At 44.5% G+C, this 23,345-nt stretch overlaps 1 long non-coding RNA gene across 1 annotated transcript; it reads left to right on the forward strand.

Annotated features, from left to right (window-relative positions):
• Positions 1–9,642: 9,642 nt before the first annotated feature.
• LOC135372654 (uncharacterized) lies at positions 9,643–15,592 on the forward strand. The gene is made up of 6 exons (XR_010416056.1): positions 9,643–12,270; positions 12,334–12,415; positions 12,584–12,725; positions 12,863–12,947; positions 13,130–13,231; positions 14,142–15,592. It is a non-coding gene; the product is annotated as an uncharacterized LOC135372654 (long non-coding RNA).
• Positions 15,593–23,345: the final 7,753 nt, after the last annotated feature.

Consider the following 23,345-nt stretch of genomic DNA (forward strand, 5'->3'; position numbering starts at 1 on the left):
CGAGCTATGTGCCGGTGGCTCACGCTAAACTGTCATTATTTCACATGATGATTTCAGTGTGATATACAGAGCATTTTTGACGCAGACTCGGATATGCGAATAGTCTAGATATGGGTCTCAATTTGTTACCGTTGTCTCCACGAGCTAGAAAAACACACCAGGAAGTCGCTACTTTTACCGAACCAACGTTTCCAAATACGTCATCAAACTTTAAACATCTTTGCTTCGTGTCATGTCGACGCTGAACAAATGTCTCACCTTCCAAAACGGCAGTCAGTGAGCGTGGCACCAACGCATCACACAGAACTTAACAAAGGACGACTGACTCACAAAATTCCGTTCAGTGGAAGGAAGCTTACCTTTCGTCCTTCCTCGTCTAGGTCGCGGAGGAGCGGCGATAAATCACAAGAAACCGCAAGTTCACTGGAGGAGGACAGCGAGGGCGAGCGTGGGTGCACGGTTGAGCAGGTGCATGCTACGGCACACGTTGGCGAACAATCACAGGTAGAGAGGAACGGAACAACGATCCGTCAGCCAGAGACGAGCGGGAAAGAGAGTGAGGCGCTGTCGGTTCTGCGGTGCCGCGACAGGCACGGGAGCCGAAGCTCTGAGAGTCCCAAGTTAGGTGAGTGAGGCAAGGCTGTGCGAGCCGGGGTGAGATGCCGAGACACCGGCTGCAACGAGCCGTGGCGTCGGTTGACGCGACTGCCGCGACCGGCAGGTGAGAGCGAGGCTCGAGTGTCGCGGCCGGCAGTGAAAGAGCTCCGGGACGCGGTGAAGAGTGCTGAGATGCGGCAGGAGTGAAGGCGGATGCAGCTGTGGAGCGCTTGTGTGCGTGAGGGATGTGCTACGCAAAATGGCGTCTGCAGTACAGCTGTGGAACGCCGTGCTCTCATCAGTATCCACAAATTCCCCAGCCGGTCTGTCTTTCACCTCAATAATGCAAAGGCAGACCGCAGTGATAAGAATATTCGAAAAACAGGGGCGAAAACCATGTGATTTCAATGCTCAATGACACAACGACCTGCAGGCAGACGCGACACTGTTACCAACATGTTTTAGGCTCGCGCGTTTGTCCGATCGACGTGTTGTCTCCTTTGCATTGTCCCACGCCCATCCCATAGGCGAGTGTGGCACAGCTGCGACCTCAAGTCAAATAATTATGGTGTTCCTTTCCAATATGTGCAATTTTGTACGGGTGGCGAACGCACCACAGCTCGTTAGCACGTATCTTCATTGACAAAGCAATCCAAAGCACATCAAACATAAAGCGTATACCCTTAGATACACACACAGCACAACTGCCCCCGTATTCGGTGTGCAAAGAAGCGCAGAAACGCATGCAATACCACGAAATCAGAGATCAATTTACTTGAATCAGCAGTTTGTCCGTTACGGAATGGGAAGCTTGAGTCCCGTATATCCTCTTTTACGCCCTCTGCACGGTGATCGCCTCCCACTGCGATTTTGCTCCGTCGACGACTTGTACTTCACAAACAGAGTGACACTGGTGCTGTCCTCACGCAAACGTCTGGCGAAAATGATGAACCAAAAGCTACAAAACTACAAAAACCATGTGCAAGCAGCCTCGCAGCAGTTTCACAACCATTGGCGGCACCGTAAACGCAGAGCGGGCGAATCCCGGAGCCGCCGGAGCCTCGAATATGAGACTTGAATATATATACGTGTACGTGTATGTTTTCGCTTTTTCATTTTAGTTTTTAATTGTCTAAGCAGTTGCACAAATCATTGTGTGTGCATGACACATTGACAGACGGAAAGTTTTACAGCATGCGAGCAGCCGTTTCACGCAGTCTAACGTTTTGAGGACACTGCTGGCTGATACACTCTCCTCCTGGTCTCGTCCCCGTCGTCTACATGCCATTACATTTCTCCGCATCAACAGCATCAACAGATTCCATTCGAAGGACTGCGAGAAGGAAGGGAGGAGTCATTGTCAGAAAACGGCGAAAGGGAGTAAAGCGCGCAATTGACGGCACGCGACTCCCCTTTTTTCTTAGAGTTCATGAGCCCCGACCGGCGTTGATGGTATGCCACGGAGAGGCGATGACAGTGGCCTATCGCCACGGCCGCGCCGGTGGAACTGCGGAGCGAGTGCTCCAGCCGCGTGTCCATCCTCGTCGTGTTCCACGGTCCGCCACATTGTCACTTTCTCCTGCCTGGGCTCTGTCTTTGTTCCACAGACACTTCGCTCTAGCGGTGACATGGTAACATAGCGGCGCTCAGTGATAACACGATAACGCCCCTTTCTCATAAAAACCGCAATAAACTGCCATGAAGCGTCGTTTGCTGGTTCACGTGTGTTCGCGTCTAATGACTTGTAATCAATAATTTCAATTACTTAAATGACTTGGGCTAGGGCTGCTTGGTTGGTTGACTGTTATATTCCTGTCGAGATTCAACGAACAGCCCGGTGGATTAGTTAACCATCGTGACAAGAGCTATATGCTGGGACAGTAAACCGACACCAGCGATTCATGGTTGTGTTGCTGTCGTAACCACTACTACTCTTGTCTTTCATTTCGCGCAAAATCGTTCAAAAAATTGAACGACAGTTGACGCCTTCCTAACCACTTCAAGAACTTCCTCTTCACTTCCTCCACCACACAAAGGGAAGCGTGCTTTAAACGTCAGCTCCGGAGGAAACTTACTGTCACAGATTAAAACAAAAAGTGGCAGGCACAAAGGCTGCTGCCTACTGAATATACTTCCAAAATAGTTTGGCCGAATACCCTGTATTTGCTGCTAAATCTGTTTTTTGGTTTACCGTCCGATCGTCCGCTTAAACAGCTGACGTCACGCTCAGCTTTCGCTTTGGCTCTTCTTGGCTGGTTTACTGGCTCGCAGTTTCGCAATCGCCAGCAATCGTCACTCGTCACGCTGAAAGGGAAATCCAGAGTCGCCTGTATGAACGGGCACCCTTCTCTGCGTCTTAATTTGATCATCTTTTTTTTTCTTGGTCTGGTCAATCCACACAACTTCGTCTAAGTTGTCACTTTGTGAGGGATACAGCGTGAGTGGATTGTGAGAACGCCGTGCTTCTCGCAGTACGAGCAGGTACGCTAATAAGAAAGATGTTTCATACCAAGCTCCCAGTATATTTTGTGCGTGATTGGGTGGTACGTCACCAGTGGCTGAGTGCTCTAAACTTATCAGGGCAACTGTCGTGTGTGCTCGAAGCATCTTGCATACAAATGTCATACATTAGGATACAAATATCACTAGGAATATTTACCTGTTAGTAAATAAGGCGCTAGTCCTTGAAAGAACAAGGTCCGGAGGAAGGCTCTTCCACAAGGGATAGTTCGGACAAAGTAGGACTTTTTAAAGGCACCGAGGTGGAAACGATATGTATAACTTTGCATTCGTGATCAAGCCTATCAGAGATAAAAACAGGAGCCAAAAGGTACCTGTTTCTAGTGGTTCCATCTAAGTCATAGAATATATCATAAAGCAATATCAAGATAGCCTGCGTCCGACGTTTTTCCAACGGTACCCATCCTAGAAACGATTTTAATGAGATAGAGCGGACATATGGCGAATAGTTGTTTGGACTGTTCTGGACTGGACCTTGGACTGTTCCTAATTGATACATTAAACCTAATTCTGCCGGATCCCAGACAGCACTTGTGTAATAGCAGCATTACAGTGCTTCCGACGGGTGAGAAAGCTTGTACTTCCGTCCGTGTTTGTCTGTACTGCTTCCCGCATATTACAGGGTGTCTTCGTATGGGACTGCGAGGACTATCGTTGATTGCTCGTTGAAGTCTCTTATTTCACGTCATCAATAGCAAGGACATAAAAGCAGTTTTAGCAGACCGTTTGTAAGGTTATCGTGCTTGTCGGTGCAAATTTGCAGTTATGTAAGCCCCAGAATCTTATCCCCTGATTGGCCCAGCCACGTTGTGAACTGTTTGCTAAAATTTTTTTATCATGTTCACCCGACTTCACAATGAAGCGAATCAGACGTCCGTAAAAATGCAGAAGAATGGCGATTATCTGCGGGAAACATCACGGATGTTTGCACAGCTCTACTCTTGGTGCGATTAAAGAAAACTTTGATATGACTTCCGTTGGTCCCTACCATCTTATCACCATAGTTTTCGATTGCACCTTTCTTCCTTTTTCTCGGTTTCTGGGGCTTATTTGAGTAGAGTTTATCCAACACCTCCAAGATAACGAGAAGGCCCGAGCGCTGCGTCACACAGGAAGGCCCGGCGTTACAATTGTGCATGCTGCTATGAGGCAAATGAAATGAGCGAACGAGAAGAAAGCTCGAAGAGATCGCAAAGCAGGACAGGCCCCCCATAGGTGAAGTAAGCGCAAGGCCCGACGATATCTAGGAGATGCTGGTTTACCAATCACTTTTTTGTGTCGAACGTGACTCTGCTTCCACTTATAGATGTTCTGAAAATAAGCACCCTTCCGCTTCTTTGTTTGTTTCTTTTAATTTTTTGAGGGGAGGGTGTTGGTAACCGACAAACCTTCTTGATGGTGGCGGGAAGAGACTGTAACACGCAAAACTTCGACGCAGCATTGAAATGTCCTCATGATAAGGCCAAGTACACACTGAAGTGTATAAAACAGTGACAACGTTGTAACAAGGTGCAAGTAACAAAATGAAGTGGAGTTACTGAATTCGTCTTCGTCGTTTATATAATTTTTTTTCATCAACATGTATGGTAATTTCCGAGATTTTCCACCGACGCTGTCACACATACACCGGCACAGTTCCCGTAGAAGTCGCCCCAGGACGCACATTCCTTATCGTCAACGGCATCCACAATCCCCACAGAGAGTACAAAAATGGATATTGACTCCCCTTACGAGTGCCAGCCATCCCTTTCCACACATTACGAGTAGCAACCCAGACTTCTGAGCAGAAGTACATCAAAGAAAAGCTCGACAAAAGTTATCAGAGCTGATTCATCACGTTTTCATTCTACGTTGGGCAATTGCTGCTGAGAGCCAGGATCCGCGCGCGGTATCTGATGTAGAAATTCCCTTTCTCGTCTGTCTACTCTTTCCATCTTCCTTCCTCCTCACTTGATGCTTTTCGTTCAAGTTGGCTTTCACGCATGTTCTTCTGCTATCAGGCAGAACCTTTATTAGAGGAGGTGTCCCTGAATTCTGGTTATGGCCACTTTCCCGGCGGATGGAGTCGCAAGCTTCTGGGTTGGGGCGCTGTTGGTTTCCGATACGCAGGCTGGAAGGTTGCCCGTCCAGTCTCCGTATCGTAGGACCGTCGAGTTTAACTCGTACGTTCAGACGACCCCCCTTTGTCCATGCCACACTGTGGTTTTAAATGGTTCTTCACTTGCTATTCATACTTTTCCTTTGCCTTTGCTGTTGCCCCGAACACTCGTTCGGTAGCACTATGAACACTATCGTGCCCATCCTGATCGACCTACATTTCTGGACTCAAGAACCCAAAAGCCAGGTCCCCGTTTCTGTTTTGAGCAGTTCACCTTCGAAATGATAGATACAAAGTACAGACGCTGCACTGCTCTATTAACAAAATGTGGCTCATCCGGTGCTTCATCCCCTCGTATTAACCAGTGTGATGTGGGATAGCGTCCTGCGACCACTGCAAGGAAGCGTCCATTGCCATCATCACCATTCATTCATTTATTGGTGTGATTGTTCCCCCACAGGGGGGTCGATGTTGCTATGCTGTTCTCTTCATTTCTTCTGCTCCTATAACGGCAGCTTTCAAATGCGCAGTTCGCGACAGAGAGACATAAGACGAAAATCACTGGTGAGTTTGTGCATCCTTGTTGAACTGATGCGATGCACAACTAACGAGTTGCACGTTTATTTTGACCAAGTTGAACGCACCTGTTTCCACACTCTACAATTCACACTTTCTGCAAAACGTGTATTTTATTTTAGAGAATGTGGACTAAGCTTGCTAAGATTACGAAACGTAAAAGAAGGAGACGAGGAAGCCATTAACGCGTCTTCGTACAGTAGCTCCTGCATTCTATCTCCTACCCGAACGATGCTTACCGAAGAATTACAATTCCGCACATCTGCAGAAGAAGTGCGGGGGCCAGTGCGAGTGTGTCACTCATGGAAGCTCAAGTGTGTCTTATGTTTTGGAATTACTTCTATGCTTTTCGGAACAGCTGCCATTCTGTTAATCGTATATCAACCGAAGCTGGTTCAGGCATCCCTCGACCTGCCTGCAGCTCTGTCTACGCCGAACAACTCTACCGTGATGCAGCGACTGATTCCCAACTTTGAAGCGACTTGCAGCCGCCGTAGAAGCTTTACGCTCCAGTATCGACATCCAAGACGACTCAACAAAGCTAAGCCCAAGACGATCTCATCAAGCTCGAGAAACGTAACCTCTCAGATTAGGGTGGTTCCAAACGTGACAACGTCTTTCATGTCAAGAAATGAAAACGCCAGTGCTGAACTCCCCTACAGCAGTCATTTGAATGCGGCAACGCTTACCAGTCTGACAAACAATGCCTTCGGTGAGGCAATTTCCAGTCATACTGGTGACCCCAGAATCAAGGCGGTGTTACTCACTTTATCCAAGGCTGCTAGGGAAGCTTATTTGTCAATGTGACTATCACCAGTCCTGAAAGAAGTGCCACCCTATCGGTGGGACCGAGCACTGTCAGCTCTTACACGAACATTTCGTTGTCATCAACATTCCTGATGAATATGACGTCAACGCACTATTTAAATGGCTTATCCAAGATTATTTCTGGGAAGCTCCCGAGAACAACTACGACGTAATTTGTTTCATGGACCGCGTTATATGTTCCATATGCCCCGGTCGACCCCGGAATGGCGGACGGACATCACGCGATCACGATATTAACGTACAAGTACATTTGATGCATGTTATTAATTACTAGACTAGAATATCAGACTAGAGATTAGGATAGGGATTCTTAAGAAGTTGTCCACTTCCTTGACGCAGTTGTCCGTGTCTTCGTTGCAGTATCTTCGATACTATAAAGTGCGGTTTAAACTGTTGACAGTTGTAATGTCCGAATTTCGTGCCTGCGAGGTGATCTGCGAAATCTGTTGGTCTTTCTCTCTCCGCATCTCTCTGTCCTCTGCTCGCTGTATCGCTGCCGCTTGCAAAAGCTCGCTTCCAAGTGATTTAAACCAATGTGTGTTCCACAATACTGAAAGCGTGTACCCTGGCAATGAATTGCTTCTTGCAGTCGCGAGAAACGCACTATATCGTCTGATGTACACGACCTACTGTATAGCTGCACGACCATAACATACGCGACATACCTAGAGGTGTTTGCCGCACCACCGCCGCCGGAGAATTTTTTCTCGCCGCGGCTGCCGAGTCCCATGGATCGGGGCGCAGGTGTCGATGAGCAAAATTTCAATTGTTGCCTGTCGATTTTACGATTCAACAGGGTGATAACATCTCAAGCAGCACGCAAATACTGGTCTAATATTGAACCCGTATGGGCTGCCAAGATTGTCAATATTGGTCCAATATGAGATGCCAGTATGGGGAGTCCCTGTAATACGAAAGCATCATGTTTAATGCCTCCACTGGTATTACTTCTCTCTTCTTTTTGCTTTTTCATTTGTGAAGGTCTTCTTATTGATCCACTTTGCATAGCATTACAAATACAACACCGCAAAGTCCAAGACTAGGTGGTATGCCCGTCATCCTATTGCCAACTGTAGGATGGGACACACGTAAGCTTGCCCACATCGGAATTAAAATAGTACTGCTCTCGCCCTAAAAATGAAAAGCAAGATCAACTAGTGCTAGGCAGGCAGTGCCACAGAACTGCCAATGCCAAGCATCCTTCAGGAGCATTGGGGTTGCAATAGTATATGCACCAAAAATTTCCACACGCTCCGAGAGTACAAAGGAGCGAAACAGTATCGTGACGGTGACGGACATACGCCTCAGCAAGTGACACTGCCTGCAATAAATTGAAAGCCCTTAGCTTTACAGAAGAGCCATCCCTTCTTATGAAACACTGTGTTTTGTACTTCACCTGCTGCAATTCCGTTATCATTAGAGGAACCAGTGACATTTTTGCCCGTATGAAACGTTCGATCCGACTGTCGCTCATGCGCATTAGTTGTAGGATGCGTGATTTCGCTGAAACGACCACGCTTGCTCTCAGTCTGTTCGACCGATTTGCATTGGCATCTCGAAGCAAGATGACGTCTCCTTCCAGAAAGTGAAAAGTTGAGTTGTTCAGTTCTAGTGAATGTTAAAGTGGGATTGCTACTGGCTGTTGGACAATGTGTACAATCTGTGATAAGTTGTTGGATGTAATGACGTATTGAATTGGGCATTTCACACGTTTCAACGCCCAATCTCGCCGTGCTTATTGGACATTATTGCAACACGGGTACGTACCATTTTCTGCATTTTCATTCAATATGAGGTGTACATGGGCAATATGGGGCCCATTTTGCTAGCATTTTCCCAATATTGGCGAAACGGGTCCCACTTTGAACTCGCACCGCCAATTACCGGCCAATATGGACCCAATATTGTGTGCTGCTTGGGATGAGTGCCTGGGAATATTATTCCGACCCTTAAACCGTCCGAATATACAGGGTGTCTCACGTAACGTGTCAAAAATGTATATTTAAAAATCTACACGTCGGAAAATTACGCGGTCAACGTTATTCGCCATCAGAGAGTTTTTGCCATCGTGTGAGAACACTATTATGAATTTTTCGCCATGAGAAATGTAATTTTCCGAATTAAAGTCCGGAAAATGCCCAGTCAACCTAACATTTTTTCGATAGGTTCGGGTAGCACGGGTCGGGTTTATCCCACCACGGAAAAATTGATGTGGTGGCACAAAATTAAGGACGAAGAAAAAAATTGGGAAGATATCTCACACGGTGGCAAAAACTCTCTGAAGGCGAATACGTTGACCCCATAATTTTCCGGCGTGTAGATTTTTAAATATAATTTTGTGATACGTTACGTGAGACACCCTGTATAAGGCGAATTGGAGCTTCAGCTTTCAGCAGCAATGGAACAGCAGTGGTACTGGCACAGCTAGCAAAAGATTATGTGAACTTCGAGGGGTGCATTGACAAGCACGGAGTAAACAGTGGTAGAAAGACGGCAAACATGTCGGTTGAAGACACTCTTACAAATGACCATAGCACGTTCGCGATTTCTTCTGGCAGTTTAGGTTAGGTTGGGTTGGGTTGGCTAAATTTAATCTGCAGATGAACTCACACAGGTTCTAACGCGTCAGAAAAAAAAGAAAACTTTTTACATCGAGAGACAACTATATCATACAGTGAACATCGCTATGATTGTATTCGTAGGAGGGGAGTCCGCTGAAATACACCATGTAAGAAATAAACCCTGAAAAATCAATTCTATAACAATAAAACCCTCGAAATAAACACGTCAAAATCAATCGTGTACATATCCACGATGGAAAAATAAAGTCGTAAACATCAACTTTGTACTATCAATCCTGCGAAATAAAACCCTCGAAATAAACCCTGTGTGATTGGTCGACAAGATGAGCAGCCGAGGCTCTCTGCATCCGCGTCTAATGTGGTTCCCGGTAGTTCCCTCCCTGAGTGAGTTCTCCTGGGGACGAGAATATCTGCCGGAAGTACCAGGTAGAAGCTCAACCGTGCGCTTCAGTGATTTATTGTTCTTTGAAAATGTCGGTTGATGGACTTGTGTGAGTGATCTGTTCTGCTGTGCTTGGTGGACGGGGAATAAACAGGATTAACCAGACAAGACGAAACCTCTGTTGCCTAGCCTTTTCGACGGCTCTCATATTTTGACGTGCTGCGGTTGATTGCTTGTGTTGATTAGTACTGCGTGTATTTTATTTTGCTGCTCTTGAGTTAAAATATATGTATTGGGGTATTGCTTTGTCGCTGTCAAAGCAGTGCCGGGTGTTCATTCTAGCAGTGGTGTACACCCAAGCAAGCAATGGCCGATGGCCAACGGTTGGATAATCGTCGGCTGCTGGTCGGCCAACGACCGTCGGCCTGCCAATCTCAAAACATTCGTGGCCCATAGTAGCAGATAACAATGCTTGGCATGCCGCAGTCCTGCCAATGTTGATATGAAGTTGGCAGTATCTAAGGCATAACAATGGTTGGCAAACTGTCGGCCAAAGTGGCTGAGCCAATCTTTGTGGTAGACTTCTCCCCTCCATCTCGCGGACGATTTTTTTTCTTTTAAAATTTCGACAGCTGGTACCGCTAGTCGCAAGCTGAAGCATGCAAAAAGTGGTTAATTTTGTGTCTCTGGTTTTATGTTGTGTAAAGTGTACTTGTTGCATCCAGTTGATGGTGTACATGCCTAGTCCAGGTTGGCCTCCGATAACATTTCAGATATTGCAACATATGGCTAAGGTTTTTTATTTGTCACGTGCTCGCAATGGGGTCATATTCACATCAACGACACTGGGTAATCCTTCGAGAGTTCAACAGCAAACGCATGAAAATTATCCTGATTAGAATGAAGTTAGCATGAGCGTAGCCACCAGACATCCGCGCCATTTGCATTTTGTGCGATGTCAAAACAAAACACAGTAGCTCCGCAGTAACGTGGCTGTAGCAAATTTTTGAACAATGATATTGTCATTTAGGTTCGTGTCTTAAATGTATTCCCTTTTTTAGTATATTTTACAGGTAGTGATTAACCACAATGAAACGCAGCGGGGTTAGCATCAGTTACCTGGTTACCGCACGCCATGCCAATCCAAGGCAATGCTTGCTGCTCCCGCGTTCGTTTCACTGGTTTGAACCGTTTCGGCTCGCCGTGAAGAACTCGTGTGCATAATTTATTACATGTTTCGTGCTGCGTCATCCAACCCGATTTGTTTGTTGCTGGTCGTCAGCTTTTTGTCGTCCTGTCCAACCTACAGGTAAGTATACCCATTTGCAAAGTGTAAACATCATGTTGCTGGAAGTTTCCCTTCTTTGACGGTTGCGTCCCTAAACTTTGCGTTTCGTACAGGTGCTATAGACGCTATTTTTAAATAGTTTAGCCATTATGGCTCTGCGTCAATACAGTTAACGTCACTGCCTTCAATCCAGTGTACCTGTTTTAATCACAGGGAATTTTCTAGAGTTGGTGGACTTTCCGCACCCCATCGGTTCGTTGCGCCCAAATGGCGTGTGAAGTATGTTATTACGAAGATGATTTTAGCTGTGTGCAACGATGAACCAGAGCGCCGACAGTCTATCATAAGTTTCTCTGCAGGTTGACATAGTATCTTATGTGATCTTTTCTCTTCTTTTTATTTATTTATTTATTTTTTTGCTAGTTGATAATTAGTGAAGCTGATCGCGCGAACCTTAAAATTCACTCTAAATGAAGTCCTTCTTACGCATCGTGCTTTTGGGTGTGAACGCATGTTCGTGAAATGGAACCTTGCATGGCCTGACCAGAAATATGACATTTCCTGCTTTTTGAAAGAAAAAACAAAGGAAAAACAGGTTGTTTTCGGGGGCTTTTACGGATACTTGGCAAATTTTTGAAAAATTGATCAAATAAAGTGTGAGCAAATATCAGTGGCGACTCATCAAGGCATTAAAATATTATTGATGGTTTGGACTCTGCTGGGTTGGAATGTTGTGAGTCGTTCCCCAGGCAATAACTTTGCATTTTCAAAGCACTCATCAGTAATCACAGTTTCTGCTGTGCAGAGCATCAGGAGGTGATTGAAATGTGATCAAAGGTGAGCTTGTGTGAACTGTGTTTAGTATCGACAAGTTCAGTGTGGGATTTTTTGAGAATTCTGAATACTGGTGCTGCATGTAACAAGTGGAATGCCATATGCGTGTAGCGCTTAAGCTTCCGCGGTCGTTTTGTTGAAATGAAGGCACATCTGACGTGACATCTCACCGAGGAAAGCTGATATCAACTAACTGCTCTTCCCGTTCACACAAACATTGCGCACAGGGACTGAAAAGCTTCACTGGGTGGTAGTGTTATAATGGTGACAGGAAAAAAATATTCATGACGTTATGCGCCACCTTGTCTGCACTTTACACAGATGGCTTTCATTTGCTTGTCAAAATGTATCTTCTTCCTTATCAGCTTTTTCTGCTGAATTTACCTAAATGAAAAATTTAAATTCCATTTTAGACAATGCGGATGAAGCATTTGACCTTCTGCCTGTTGCAACTTAGAGTGTGATAGTGAGTATCAGAACAAGACGTGTAGATCTCGAAAAAGGGTTATGCTCTCTGACAATGACGACAATGGTGAGCCAGATGTTGTTCAAGGAACGAAGAAAGGTCAGTTCGCAACTAGGGGTGCATAATTTGTAGGCTTCTCTTTAATGCGATTTTATTTTGCAGCTTCTCAGTGTTATGTGAAGGTTCCTCCAGCGCCAACAATGCCACCTCGACTGGTCATAACAGATTCAAGCACGATACGGTCGTAGGTACCAGCTTTGCTTTCAGCTTGGGGTGTACAGGGGATAAGAGCTGTGTGCACACTGCCTGTGATGTTTCTTGCGTGATGTTGATATATTATCTCTTTGACTAGCTCTATTCATTGTGCATGAGAAGCAGCTATGCAATGCCTGATGTTTCATTTGCGCAACAGGTGCAGTCGCCCTTTTGGGCAGTCCTGGTGAAGCTGCTGCTATTCCAAGTCATCGGTAACGTCCAAGTACAGCATGCTGTACTGTGTTTTCAGGGTCCACCTACAAACCGTGATCTCTTGCTGATCAATTCAACCTACAGTGGTAGGTGGCTACTTTGCTGTCACATTGCTGCATACTCTAATACCTCTCGTTTCTTCGTTTACCACAAGGGAAACTTTCGTGGTCGTATATTTGTTTCTGCTCATAACTGCAGCTAAACCATCCCTCTGTACATTTAGGTTGGTATAGCAGGGGCCCAACACAGAGACACCAAGTCTGCTAGAGTCTGCAATTGAGAATGCTGTTCTCTACATGAACCAGCAGGTGGGTGGTAGGAATATGATAGTGGAGAATATACGTTATCAGTGCGTTACCAACGGACTCCCTTTGTGGATCCAGTGGGGAGGTGAAAATTAATGTTGTGGAATCAAAATGAGAGCCCTGTTTTTCATTTTTACTAGATGTTCATTTGCTGTTGAAATGCGTTCTTTATGTGACTTTTACAGGTGACCAGCGCTCTGCCTCGTTTCTGCACACGCGCATGGAGCAGTCTCCCTGCCTGTCACCCTCAGTAACTCTCTTCAGTGATTCTCAAAATGAATCAACTGGTAAGGACTTGTAAACGACAAAGTTAATGTTTTGGTCATAACTGCACTGACACCGCTGTAGTTTGGACTGAGACATGAATAGCGCATGTCTGAGTTACGGCGTGAGCAGTGCAATATAGAGTGCGCAGACACACAATTTTCAAGTGAGGACAAGACGGTAATTGTACCATGCGGTCTATTTACAACTCCAGCAGAGCAAGTTGTGTCGTCCATTTAGGGAAGATGCGCATTATATCATACCGCATGCTTGTGTGGGAAAGTATGTGCAGCCGTGGGAGCACAAAGTTCTTGGAGGCAAGTAATTCTTCATGTGGCAGGTTCTGCACCTGCCAACTGCAAAAGCTAGTCGAGGCCATGTTTCTCGGTATGGAATCACGCTTACATCGACTTTGAGCTACTCGCACTCCAACTCCATTGAACAGCAGCCTGGAAATGTTTCGTTTTCTTACCACTTCTCTTTTATACCGACAAAGTACAGATCTACGTTACTAGTACATCACAGTGTGCGCAAAGTTGCCCTTATTGATACTTACAAATACTGTAAACGTATTTGTACTCGCGATGTTATTTTTGCGAATTTCGTGACCACTAGAAAAATTGCGAATTTCGCAACCACAGCTTGACTTTTATCCTGCGAAAGGAAACAGTCCTGCGATTGCGAAACTAAATACTCGTGAATAACTTTGCCAATGACTGAATGCGCTACTCGCGAAAATTAATACATCGCGCATATGTTTACGGTATTATGATGTGTATTGGATAGGTGAAACCACTGCTGAAGCCAAATGCATACTTTGGGTGGTGAGTTGAGTTATCAAGAGTTCAGTGCCAAATCAGTTAAACAGCACATCTATTGCGCCAATTAATATTGTAAGTGTTCTTAAGAGGCGTTTCACTCATTCGTTTCCAGCGTCTGCTAGAGTTCACCACAACACCATTACGGATGCTGTTGTAAAGAGCACTGTAGAAGCTGGCTGCCCTGGGCCAGTGACAGTGGTGGTGGCCGAATTGGAAGGCGAAAGAAGAAGCAGACAGCAGAGGTGTGAGAAAAGAAACATCCCATCAGCGAAAGATGCCGTTTTGTTGCAGGACCAGCCAGTGTGCCATCCAACTGCACTCCTGCTCTATTCTCTGTGCACTATTTTAAGTGCACATTGGACACGTTCACAGGAGTTCCACATGTGGACGAACCACAGCGGAGTGGCAACAGTGCACTTTAAGTACGAGTACTGTTTTCCTGTAGCCCAGATATCTGTAGCCTTCTACCTCAGTAGTACCACACCTGCAAGGCGGTTGTTGGTATTTGGTAAATGAAAACAGGCGGCTGTGAGAAGAACACGGGGTACAGCTAAGGAACAGGCGGGACAACTGCTTACTCACAACTAAAACTTTAGACTAAAAACTCGCGAAGAGACACTGAATGCAAAACCTTAATTTCTACAACAATAGGGCGTTGTTTTGTTAACAGATATCGTGAGATATGGGTAGACTTTCTTATCCGGCACCGTGAGGCTTGTATAAGCACCCGGTCGATAACCCTCAGGACACAAACTATCTTCTCGGCAACTAAGGTATCTTTTTGTACTCGGTATCCACGTTTTGAGGCGTCTCTCATCTATTGGAGCCCTCCGTCGTTCAGTAAAAGTTTAGTTGCGAGTAAGCAATTGTTCCATCTGCCCCTTAGCTGTACTTTGTAATTGTTCTTATGGCTGCTTGTTTCGAGTGACACTCGGCAGTACTCTTGTATCTGCTTTCTTCTTGAGTTGCTAGTTACTGGCTGATGAAAAGTACCGCCCTTCATAGATATGTAGTGATACATTCTCTTTTTACATGAGCATCACAGTTGTGCAAGTTTCATTTTTACCTGTGTAACTGTGGACATCTAGTCAGATGGGAGTTAAGTGTGGCAAACTTTATGGAGGCATAATGTTACTTTCTTTCCACGTCACAATTATGCTGCTGAAGTTCTTCCCTCTGTGTAACTTTGGACTGGTAACCAAGATTGCTGATGCAAGCCAGTTGATTTTTTATAACAGTTATTCTCGTATATTTTAATATATTTCAATCCTTTTATCTCCATCTGTTGCTGATGCGAGATTTTTTTCTCTTTGTGACACATTTTGTGTGTACCATTGTGTGAAGGTTATCGTCATTGTAGGTGCTACTGTGTCTGTCTGTTGCTTCCTTTTCTCCCAACATTTTTTTAGAGCTGCAAATTATTACCCCTTGTGACAAAAAAGTCTGTGTTGTTGCCTTTTCTGTGTGTGGTAAAGCTGTAACTGCCGCGAAATAACCAATTGTTATATGTATATTTTGTGTTGGATGGAGGTCGTGTGCATCTACAGCACAGTTGAAGTTGTCCTTGAAGTAAATAATAAACAATGTGTTGCAACCTTGAAGTTGAAGCAAATGGTCTTTTTTAGAACTATCCAAGCTGGATAACCACTGCCAAGCTCGCTGGTCAGGAAGCGTGGGAGTACCAAGGCATAAGCCTGTTGGCCAACTATGAATGGTTTGTTAAAAGGTTGGGTAGATACTGGCTGGCTCATCGTTGGCCTCGTACGTTGGAAGTGCTTAGAAGCGAGCTTGTTGGCCAACTACTCAGTGTAGTTGGTTGATGATTGGGAGCACACTGGCTGGCCAAGTGTTGGCAAATTATTGGCCAAGGAACAGATCCGTACCAAGAAACGACGTCGTTGGCCAACCACAAGCCAAGCGTGGCCAGGTTGGCTTGCCAAGCCAGTGCCAAGGTTGGCCCAAGGTTTTTCTGTCGCTTGGGCAGTTTGGTTTACGTCGCGTTGCATCCTTTTTTACCGTCACTGGCATATCTTTGCATCTCCAAGAAATTACGTTGACTTCATCATCCGTGTAAGAGCAATGTCTGTCGCCGAGAGGTTGTCACTGAGGGTAATTTAAGTTATGTGAACTATGTCTGAATTCTAGGTATGTGGAATGTAGTGAAGATGGCGTCCCACAAACTCACCCACTCTCCTACAAATTCATACGGATCATGTATTTTACTTACGTATTACTTCTATATGGCACAAGGTGCTAAGACCTGTTGTTGACAGTAACTACAGACCAATACAGTGTGAAGGTTATGGCATAATAACTAGCGTAGAAACGTTTGATTACAAAATAGAGTTGAGAAAAATTAGAACGGGACTCTCCAAACATGATGGCAATTGGTGTTCTGAGGCTGGAACACACAGAAAGGACAAATACATACAAAGCCTCATCACCCTTTCATCTCCAAACACCTCACAAAACGTCTCCAATTTCATATACCATGACACAGTTTGTTTTAAAAAAACTTATGCATGTACAGTGTAGAGGGTGGAGGATTTCACCCATCTGCTTGTCACATTGTACTTTCTACGCCTCTGAAGAAGCCATTTAGCTGAGGAGTTTTATGAGCTGAATAATGAGGCTTTCTATTTTGGAGACTGAGTTTTTGTAACATACAAGGGCTGTGCACAGTGCATATAAGTACAGACCTACTATCTACATGTTTTTCCGCAAGTGAGATAAATATTACTCAGAAGAAAACGCAGTTCCCGAACAATTTTGGATAAACAATTCAAGGGTGTTTCAAGGACCTTTCAAGGCTCAACCGTCGTTCTGCCAGGGGTCTAAGCGTTATGGCCATCCGTATTTCGCAAAATATTTATAAGCTAGAGTCATCACACGACAGAATAGGTGCATGGGGGGTGCTGCATTCAATGAAGTAGCTGAAACCGCACCTTTTTCAGTCCTCTTCATTATCTAATACCCCTTGCCAGGGTCCTTAGCATAAATAGTGATCACAAACATGACTGAGGATGAGACAACTGATGTTCTGAGGCTGGAACAACATAGAAGGGACAAATACATACATACTTCTATGTTGTTCCAGCCTCAGAACATCAGTTGTCTCATGTTCAACAGTTGCCGCTTGTGTCGACCCCGTCGTATGAATGTGTGTATGAGTGAGCAAACATGTAAGAGTGAAAGGAGGCTGAGTAAGAGAGAGTGACTGGTTTGTCCCTTCAGATGACGCACCCTGGAAGTCGCTGAGAAGTCGTGTTAGCTTAGCTCATTTGGTAGAGTCCTGGACCGGTAATCTAGAAGATGTGGGTTCGAGTCCTACAGCTGGCTAACCTTTTCAGTGACTTTCATCTTTCATCGATGATTGCGGATCTCTTAATGTTAACGATCATAGGAAAGAAAGGAAGCAAATTAATACAATGAAGGGTGCCATTTATTCGTCATACTTCTTGTTTCCACTACTCATCCTTATTAGAACGAGCTCATCTACAGCTGCGGAACTCTATGCCGTACTTTTCTTTCTGCTGCACATCGTTGATTTTACCCCACGGGATTGGGTCATGTTCACTGACTCTACATCTGCGTTGCAAGCTATTGAAAATTCGGGCATCCGAGGCTCACCCACACCGTTGGTGATGGATGTCTTAATGGCTTACAACCTTCGCTATGAAGCAGGTCACAGGCTGGTTTTCCAATGGGTCCCAGCCCACTGTGGTGTCAAAGGGAATCAACTGGCCGAGAGTGTGGAAGAACCCGAGCAGCACAACCCACCGGTCCGACGTCGGCGAAGCATTGGTTCCCAAACGGGGTTTCCGCGGGGTTGAGTACCGGGAGCGCTCCGGGAGTGCAACATCACATCCGCACCGGCCCAATATTGGCTCCCGGTACCGACGCCCGACGCGTCCCCATTACGATTTCGGTATTGGTTCCGTCGTGGTTCTGGGGGGACATTTATTGTATTTATATTTTTATATTAATGTTTTATGTATTTGTTTGCTCAGACCTTGGCTGGTGGACTCCTCTGCCTGGTTCGTTCTCCTTCAGTGGCAAGGAATGCCGCGCTATGCTGCTGGCAAATTGGCATTGGATAGTGATGCACTATCCATAGTTATCCAATAATAATGCTCATGACAAACCGTGTAGAAGGTAGGCATAGGCGTCTTCTGATTTATTGCGTGACCCAACGCTACTGAAACTATTCAATGTTCTTCTTCGGCCGCCGTCCCCGATTTTCTTTTGCGAGCTTCACGTCCACCATCCCGGTCAGGAGCTCCAGCCAAGTAGCGTCCAATTCTCCCATCAATTTGTTGCTCGGTGGCTGTCTGGTACCTCTTGAGCAACACATCTGGAAGGAAAGAAGTATGGAACGTACCCGGAATGGTAGGCAGATGCAGTTTCTGGAAACAAGAAGAACAAGCTTGTATGATATTTACCGACAACGCAAGAGTACAGTCGCAAAGACGAAAAGTTCTTTTTTTGCTGCGCTCCTTTCAGGCTGTACTCCAGTGCTACCGTGTTCCTCATCACCCGGTTCATGATCAGACGTACAGTTTCTTGCACAGAGTTTCCACCCATGCGTGACAAAAGTTCGAAGAAAATACATGGGTCAACGTACAAATATTTGAACACCACGACCAAAGATTTTAAAGTCCGAGAGTGGTTCCATGCCTTGATGGGCAAAAGACTCACAGATACTTAGGAAAATAAAATTTGAAAAAACGAGAAAGTTACAGGTGGAAGAGAAACCCACCAGGTATACCCTGGCACGGTCCTCACATAGCAGTGTTTCCAACTGCAGAAGTTCATTCTCGGTGCTGACTGGAAGATGTGGGAAGTTTGGTATCCCGTCAGACTTCCCTTGGCAATATGTGTCTATGAAACGCTCAACTGCCTCAAGGCGCTGCTCTACCAACTTCACGCTTCTTTTAATAGCAAGCAGGTGATGACGTTTCGGTCGAGCTCTGAAAGGTGAAGTGTATTTTAGTTAGCTCTGTTTGTCGAAGTGTACAGTTGTATCCCTTCAACAGTGATCAGGAGGCTAAGTGACAAGCATGAGACGTAGAGCTCACAACATGGAAGGGGTAAGAAATGAATGGTCTTAAAATGCCCATTATCGTGCCCATCTTGACATCCTGCTGGGAGAGCAGTATTGAGTACACCACTAAGGACGCAGGCAGGTCCACCTATACTGCGTGGGAATGCAGCAGCACTGATAAACAAAGATTTCAACGGGGCTGCGGTCCGGCAGGGGTAAAAGACAAAGTACGCGCAGTCACGGACGCCCCCAGGATGTTTTCGACCCCGGGGGGGTGGGGGGGGCACGTCTCCAACTTTATACCAACGCTGCCTACGAAATACTATAATTTCCACAGCCTTCGGGGGAGACGGCTCCCCTTTGGCAACACAACGACTACACCACAAGACAACCACGCTCACGGTAGCTACGTCACAGCCTGGACTGCAGAATCCCTTCCTGATGGTACAGACATTTACCTAACATAACGAAAGGCTCTCTGCACGAGGGGCAAGACTCGAGTGATGCGTGGCCAATTCGGGGTCATTAACAGGTCGTCTGGACACTGGAAACAAGCGACTAAGAAGCGGTCAGCAACCGTTGATTGCCATCTGTCACGCCAGTTTAACGTTCTGATATGACGCTTCGTATTACGTCACTTCTGACGCTTATTAGCGATCATATATCACTTCCCTTCAATAAGTCAAGCACCGCACATCGTTCTCTGGTGTTAGAAAACTCAAGATCATGAACAAACCATTGCTGAAGGATGATTCTTCGAGTTTCGCAGTTCAGAAACGCATAGTAGTCAGAAACGAGCATAGTTGATCAGGGATCCACTCTTGTCCCAAATACCGCATACACGCGTCTTTAGTCCGCACGTACAACATAAAAAGAATCACCTATATGCTGAAAATAATTCAACTTTAGAAAGCGTAAAGGAGCAAAGTTGATCAGGGATCCACTCTTGTCCCAAATACCGCATACACGCGTGTTTAGTCCGCACGTACGAAATAAAAAGAATCACCTATATTCTGAAAATAATTCAACTTTAGAAAGCGTAAACGAGAAAAGTTGATCAGGGATCCACTCTTGTCTCCAAATACCGCATACACGCGTCTTTAGTCCACACGTACGAAATAAAAAGAATCACCTTTAATATGAAAATAATTCAACTTTAGAAAGCATAAACGAGCAAAGTTGATCAAGGATCCACTCTTGTCCCAAATACCGCATATACGCGTGTTTAGTCCGCACGTACAAAATAAAAAGAATCACCTATAATCTGAAAACAATTCAACTTTAGAAAGCATAAACGAGCAAAGTTGATCAGGGATCCACTCTTGTCTCACATACCGCATACACGCGTCTTTAGTCCGCACGTACAAAATAAAAAGAATCACCTATATTCTGAAAATAATTCAACTTTAGAAAGCGTAAACGAGAAAAGTTGATCAGGGATCCACTCTTGTCCCAAATACCGCATACACGCGTCTTTAGTCCACACGTACAAAATACAAATAATCACCCATAATTTGAAAATTCGACTTTAGAAAGCGTAAACGTGCAAAGCTGATCAGGGACCCACTCTTGTCCCAAATAGTGCATACATGCCTGTTTAGTTCTGACGTACGAAATAAAAAGAATCACCTATAATCGGAAAATAATTCAACTTTAGAAAGTGTAAACTGCAAAGTTGATCAGGGATCCAGTCTTTTGCCAAATACTGCATACACGCCTGTTTAGTTCGCACGTACAAAATAAAAAGAATCACCTATAATCTGAAAATAATTCAACTTTGGAAAGCATAAACGTGCAAAGTTGATCAGGGATCCACTCTTGCGCCAAATACCGCATACACGCGGCTTTAGTCCGCACGTACAAAATAAAAAGAATCACCTTTAATCTGAAAATAATTCAACTTTAGAAAACATAAACGGGCAAAGTTGATCAGGAATCTACTCTTGTCCCAAATACCGCATACACGCGTCTTTGGTCCACACGTACAAAATAAAAAGAATCACCTATAATCTGAAAATAATTCAACTTTAGAAAGCGTAAACGAGAAAAGTTGATCACGGATCCGCTCTTGTCCCAAATACCGCATAAACGCGTGTTTAGTCCGCACGTACACAATAAAAAGAATCACCTATATTCTGAAAATAATTCAACTTTAGAAAGCATAAACGAGCATAGTTGATCAGGGATCCACTCTTGTCCCAAATACCGCATACACGCGTCTTTGGTCCACACGTACAAAATAAAAAGAATCACGTATATTCTGAAAATAATTCAACTTTAGAAAGCATAAACGAGCATAGTTGATCAGGGATCCACTCTTGTCCCAAATACCGCATACACGCGTCTTTGGTCCACACGTACAAAATAAAAAGAATCACCTATAATCTGCAAATAATTCAACTTTAGAAAGCATAAACGAGCATAGTTGATCAGGGATCCACTTTTGTCCCAAATACCGCATACACGCGTCTTTGGTCCACACGTACAAAATAAAAAGAATCACCTATATTGTGAAAATAATTCAACTTTAGAAAGCATAAACGAGCATAGTTGATCAGGGCTCCACACTTTTTCCCAAATACCGCATACACGCGTCTTTGGTCCACACATACAAAATAAAAAGAATCACCTATATTGTGAAAATAATTCAACTTTAGAAAGCATAAACGAGCATAGTTGACCAGGGATTCACTCTTGTCCCAAATACCGCATACACGCGTGTTTAGTCCGCACGTACAAAATAAAAGAATCACCTATAATCTGAAAATAATTCAACTTTAGAAAGCGTAAACGAGAAAAGTTGATCACGGATCCGCTCTTGTCCCAAATACCGCATAAACGCGTGTTTAGTCCGCACGTACACAATAAAAGAATCAACCATAATTTGAAAATTCGACTTCAGAAAGCGTAAACGTGCAAAGCTGATCAGGGACCCACTCTTGTCCCAAATACTGCATACACGCCTGTTTAGTCCTCACGTACAAAATAAAAAGAATCACCTATATTCTGAAAATAATTGAACTTTAGAAAGCGTAAACAAGCATAGTTGATCAGGGATCCACTCTTGTCCCAAATACCGCATACACGCGTCTTTGGTCCACACGTACAAAATAAAAAGAATCACCTATATTCTGAAAATAATTGAACTTTAGAAAGCATAAACGAGCATAGTTGATCAGGGATCCACTCTTGTCCCAAATACCGCATACACGCGTCTTTGGTCCACACGTACAAAATAAAAAGAATCACCTATATTCTGAAAATAATTGAACTTTAGAAAGCATAAACGAGCATAGTTGATCAGGGATCCACTCTTGTCCCAAATACCGCATACACGCGTCTTTGGTCCACACGTACAAAATAAAAAGAATCACCTATATTCTGAAAATAATTGAACTTTAGAAAGCATAAACGAGCATAGTTGATCAGGGATCCACTCTTGTCCCAAATACCGCATACACGCGTCTTTGGTCCACACGTACAAAATAAAAAGAATCACCTATAATCTGAAAATAATTCAACTTTAGAAAGCGTAAACAAGCATAGTTGATCAGGGATCCACTCTTGTCCCAAATACCCCATACACGCGTCTTTGGTCCACACATACAAAATAAAAAGAATCACCTATATTCTGAAAATAATTCAACTTTAGAAAGCATAAACGAGCATAGTTGATCAGGGATCCACTCTTGTCCCAAATACCGCATACATGCGTCTTTGGTCCACACGTACAAAATAAAAAGAATCACCTATATTCTGAAAATAATTCAACTTTAGAAAGCGTAAACGAGAAAAGTTGATCAGGGATCCACTCTTGTCCCAAATACCGCATACACGCGTCTTTAGTCCACACGACAAAATAAAAAGAATCACCAATAATCCGAAAATAATTCAACTTTAGAAAGCATAAACGAGCATAGTTGATCAGAGATCCACTTTTGTCCCAAATACCGCATACACGTGTCTTTGGTCCACACGTACAAAATAAAAAGAATCACCTATATTCTGAAAATAATTCAACTTTAGAAAGCATAAACGAGCATAGTTGATCAGGGATCCACTCTTGTCCCAAATACCGCATACACGCGTCTTTGGTCCACACGTACAAAATAAAAAGAATCACCTATCATCTGAAAATAATTCAACTTTAGAAAGCGTAAACAAGCATAGTTGATCAGGGATCCACTCTTGTCCCAAATACCCCATACACGCGTCTTTGGTCCACACGTACAAAATAAAAAGAATCACCTATATTCTGAAAATAATTCAACT

This window comes from Ornithodoros turicata, unplaced genomic scaffold (assembly GCF_037126465.1).
Source record: "Ornithodoros turicata isolate Travis unplaced genomic scaffold, ASM3712646v1 Chromosome16, whole genome shotgun sequence".
Lineage (NCBI taxonomy): Eukaryota > Metazoa > Arthropoda > Arachnida > Ixodida > Argasidae > Ornithodoros > Ornithodoros turicata.